Consider the following 5,611-nt stretch of genomic DNA (forward strand, 5'->3'; position numbering starts at 1 on the left):
AACAGTGCTTTCAATGTAATCTTCCTCCATTTCAAAACAAGCGTGCGTTCAAAATGTAAAGAAATGCTTGTATTACTTCACTGGCCATCGGCGCGAACCAACCCCGTGGCGTCACACGCGGTGGTACTGCAAGATGGCGGCGCCCTTGCTCCAAAAGCTATAACAAAACAACCTTTTTTCTTTAAAATGGTTTCATTTCCACTTTAAAGTTCTGCATAATTAAGGGCGTGGCCACTTGAGTGACAGGTGGATTGCCGCTGCTGTCACCACCGTCGAGCTAGGTGGGCGTGGTTTCAGCAACCTGCTCCCACCTCTTTGCCCATTTTCGATTATCCGGGAGTGACACGCGGTGACGCTCTGCCAAGATGGCGACGGCCGGCTCCGCCCACTTTGAGCTTCAAAAAGGCTCTTCGGAACCCTACGGGTGACGTCACGGACACTACGTCCATGTTTTTATACAGTCTATGGATGCAACAAATGCCTCGTTTATAATGGGTTTTAATGTTTTTGTCTCGTTGCTCCGGCCGGACAGGGCATCACAGTATGGTGAGGGGCGCAACATTTCCGTCACACGCTTGAGGTATTCGGCCAATCACAACGCACTGGATAGCTGGCCAATCACAGCACACCTCGCTTTTTCAGAACGATGAGCTTTGTAAAAATCGATACGTTTCAGAAAGGCGGGGCATAGAGGAGAAACAATAATGTACAGTATGTGGAAAATAATGTGTTTTGAACCTGAAACCGCATAAACACATTTCATTACACCAAATACACAAAATAATGTTCTTTTTAGCAACATCATATGACCCCTTTAAACACTGATTAAAGCACTCAGATAAACTCATGCTTACGACACCTGCTGCTCAAAACTGTAAATCGACAAGGGAGCTGATTGAGACGCACCCGGACATTTAGTTTGGATCTATTTTACTTCGTTTATCTTTTCTCATTTTAATCACGACAGTATCGAACCACACAGAAGAAAAAAACTCCTGGTGAAGCAGCTGAGATCCACGTGACACACGATTATAAAGATGGCGTTCATTAAAGAGGAGAGTGAAGACTTCAGGATTGAAGAAGTGTTCAGTCTGAAACAAGAAGATACTGAGGAACAAACAGGTTCTCAGGCGTTGTGATAGATCATTTCTGTTCGCGCCGGCAGCACCGCACACACACAAAGCCACAGCTCGGCTCGGACAGCACGCGAGTAGGCTACCAAATTCAGCTTTCTGTCGTGCCTTCATCAGCAAATGCACACAAAGCACGTCGGAATGACAGTCTTGAAGCACGTAAACGAGTATTGTTTCCTATCCGCTCTTTACCGGTGCGGTTTCTTCAACCCTAATACTGCTCGGCCCCATCGCCGTATCGGCTCACATGCATAGCCAATTGCACTTATTATGGACTTAACAGTGCTTTCAATGTAATCTTCCTCCATTTCAAAACAAGCGTGCGTTCAAAATGTAAAGAAATGCTTGTATTACTTCACTGGCCATCGGCGCGAACCAACCCCGTGGCGTCACACGCGGTGGTACTGCAAGATGGCGGCGCCCTTGCTCCAAAAGCTATAACAAAACAACCTTTTTTCTTTAAAATGGTTTCATTTCCACTTTAAAGTTCTGCATAATTAAGGGCGTGGCCACTTGAGTGACAGGTGGATTGCCGCTGCTGTCACCACCGTCGAGCTAGGTGGGCGTGGTTTCAGCAACCTGCTCCCACCTCTTTGCCCATTTTCGATTATCCGGGAGTGACACGCGGTGACGCTCTGCCAAGATGGCGACGGCCGGCTCCGCCCACTTTGAGCTTCAAAAAGGCTCTTCGGAACCCTACGGGTGACGTCACGGACACTACGTCCATGTTTTTATACAGTCTATGGATGCAACAAATGCCTCGTTTATAATGGGTTTTAATGTTTTTGTCTCGTTGCTCCGGCCGGACAGGGCATCACAGTATGGTGAGGGGTGCAACATTTCCGTCACACGCTTGAGGTATTCGGCCAATCACAACGCACTGGATAGCTGGCCAATCACAGCACACCTCGCTTTTTCAGAACGATGAGCTTTGTAAAAATCGATACGTTTCAGAAAGGCGGGGCATAGAGGAGAAACAATAATGTACAGTATGTGGAAAATAATGTGTTTTGAACCTGAAACCGCATAAACACATTTCATTACACCAAATACACAAAATAATGTTCTTTTTAGCAACATCATATGACCCCTTTAAACACTGATTAAAGCACTCAGATAAACTCATGCTTACGACACCTGCTGCTCAAAACTGTAAATCGACAAGGGAGCTGATTGAGACGCACCCGGACATTTAGTTTGGATCTATTTTACTTCGTTTATCTTTTCTCATTTTAATCACGACAGTATCGAACCACACAGAAGAAAAAAACTCCTGGTGAAGCAGCTGAGATCCACGTGACACACGATTATAAAGATGGCGTTCATTAAAGAGGAGAGTGAAGACTTCAGGATTGAAGAAGTGTTCAGTCTGAAACAAGAAGATACTGAGGAACAAACAGGTTGGTTTGAACCTTTTAGTGAATATTAAGCAACTCTCCCACAAACATTACAGCCCTGCCACGTTCAATCATACCAACCATTTCTTTCCCTTGCCTTTCACATCATTAACTCCTTATCCCATCCTCATTTATAGGTCTAGAAACTGTGGTGGTCTGCTGATCATACCAGACCTGGTTTGTGTTAGTCTGAAATCTTTCGTTTCATTCCACTCTGTTTTGGCGCATTGTCCTGTGTCACTCCTTGTCACCTTTTCACAAAATGCATTTAGTTAGCACTTGCAGTACACTTGAACCCATCTTTCATACACTAGTAGACTCAAGTGTACTACAAGTGCTAACTAAATGCATTTGTTTTAAATACAGAGGAAGTATGTTAAAAGCACATTGTAGTTCATATTCATGGTGTCCCAAAATAGCACATCTGAGTACACTTGGATGATTTTAAGTTTATTTTAAGAAGTACTAGGGCTGTGCAATATATCGAAATATCGCAATATGCATATCGCTACAGCTTGCAATATTTGGGGCCATGAACAAAAGACAAAGAGAAAATCGCTTAAATAACTTTTGTGGCTTAAATAAGAATCAGTGGGTTCATAGAGTGAAGACTAAGCAGTGTTTTATTTTTCCTTTTTATTATTCAGTTCCTAAACTGGTGTTAAAATGACATTTTTATGTAATGCTAGAGTAAAACACTACCGTTCACTTTCAGAAGTTGTAGGGGTGCTTTCTTAAAAAAATTTTTTTAAAAAGTGAAACGTATGCTAGTTATATTAGAATCAGAATGAGCTTGAACAGAACAGCATGAACACAAGGAATTTGTTGTGGTTTTACAGGAACTCTTGATACATATATATATATATATATATATATATATATGATTATTTATATGACTATGACACTAGATAGTTATGGAAGTTCAGAGAACCGACTCAGTAACAGCTGGGTTTCATCTGAGCATGTGGCCCATTTTTCTTCAATATCGCACAGCCCTTTGTACTAAAGAATAATTTTTAGTATATTAAGTACAAAATTAGTGTGAAAATGGAGCACTTTAAGTACATTACGGAAGTGCACTTTTTTCACCTGGGAGCCCTTCGGGGCGGGTGTTCTTCAGATTTTGGTAGCCCAAAATTAATTTAACTAGTCCAAATAAAAAAAGATATCGACTGAACTTCACTGCGGACAAATCAGCATGTAAATAGCACAACCTGCTAACTAATTAATTAAAACATTTCACCTGTTGAGTTACTGCATGTTGTCTATGTTTGTTCTTCATTTAAAGGGGTCATGGAATACAAAATTCACTTTTACATGGTGTTTGAACATAGATGTGTGTTGGCAGTGTGGGTACACATCCCCCCCTTAATGACAAAAATCCACCCAGTGTTTTTTTTTTTTTTTTTTAAATCCCTATAAATAATGAACCCTTTCTCAGATCAGATCAGGCCATTCTCAGATTCTTGCCAGATTTACGTAGTTCTGCACAGGCCACTCCCACGATATTTGATTGACACGGCCGTTTTACCTTAGTCCCTGTGAACAGTCCGACCGTGATGGTTTCAACGCCGGAGCAGGAACGTAGACAAGAGTGGCTCCTAAGTGGTTGAAGTTGATTGAGGTGTTTGTTGTTGGATGTAATAATGAATACAGCAGTCGCCACTCCTGACATCTGAGCCGCTGAAGATGCAGCGGATTATGGTTTTTTTCGAAGGGAATGTGCCCCCCCATAAATGCGTCTATGTTCGTGCAAATCATTCGTGATCCAGCTTCACCTCCAGAATGAATGAATAAGGCATTTATATAGCGTTTTATTGTGTATTGCTGTACACCCAAAGCGCTTTACAATCATATGGGGGTCTCTCCTCATCCACCACTAGTGTGCTGCATCCACCTGGATGATACGACAGCAGCCATAGTACAACGGCGCCAGTGCGCTCACCACACACCAGCTACAGGTGGAGAGGAGAGAGAGTCATAGAGCCAATCAAGTGGTTGGGGATTATTAGGAGGCCATGATTGACAAAGGCCAGTGGAGGGAATTTGGCCAGGACACTGGGGTTACACCCATCCTCTTTACGAGAAGTGCCATGGGATTTTTAATGACCACAGAGAGTCAGGACCTCGGTTTAATGTCTCATCCGAAAGACTTCTGTGTTCTGTGTCAGCTGCGTCACACGGATACGCTGTTTCCGTTCAGATCAAATCACAACAACGTAGGAAACAGATCCGGCGTGACGCAGCTGACACAGATCAGCATATGCTGTTTACAGGGTGATGCGGAGGAGACGAATTGTTGAATAAAGTCGTTATTTAATGGTTAAATAAACTTTTAACCTATTTTAATCACTAGAGAAAATATAATTAAATAAAATGAACTTGACCTTCAAGGGGGCGGGGGGTGCCGTTCCCCCCTAAAATAATGGCAGGGGAAACACAGTCCTTGCTACGTCTCTGGACTTGGGAACATTTCAGTGGCATTGCTGTCTATAGGAGGGTCAGACAGCTCTCAATTTCCATCAAAAATATCTTAATTTGTGTTCCGAAGATGAACGAAAGTCTTACGGGTTTGAAACAACGTGAGGGTGAATAATTAATGACAGAATTTTCATTTTTGGGTGAACTAACCCTTTAAGAGAGATTGAAGTTGACGAACAGAGGCCTGTTTCACAAAACTAGTAAACCAGGGTTATTTCAGTTAATTGGACTCATTGTCAAATGATTTGGTTCCATAAAGCAAATTGAACACAAATCAAGCTCATTCACTGTGGCAACTTATGCTGGAAAACTAACCTGGGCTGCGTTTCCCAAAAGCATCGTAAGCCTAAGGCCAGGTTCAGACTACACTATATTTTTGTCGGTCACGATAGTCACTGTGTCAGATTACACTATTTTGACTCCTAAAATCTTGTCATGTCGTGGACAAGAAACATGTCAAGACTACACGTTGCTTCCCGACCATTCATCGCGTTCCGTCTTAGCGACTGACTTCCGAAAACAAGAGTGTAAACATTGCTGAAGCGCTTCCGCTATCGTTCGCCAGCATTTTTCTTTCTTTGTTCTGTCGTGGTAGTCCCT

Source organism: Sinocyclocheilus grahami, unplaced genomic scaffold (assembly GCF_001515645.1).
Source record: "Sinocyclocheilus grahami isolate Dianchi unplaced genomic scaffold, SAMN03320097.WGS_v1.1 scaffold1758.1, whole genome shotgun sequence".
NCBI classification, from domain to species: Eukaryota; Metazoa; Chordata; class Actinopteri; order Cypriniformes; family Cyprinidae; genus Sinocyclocheilus; species Sinocyclocheilus grahami.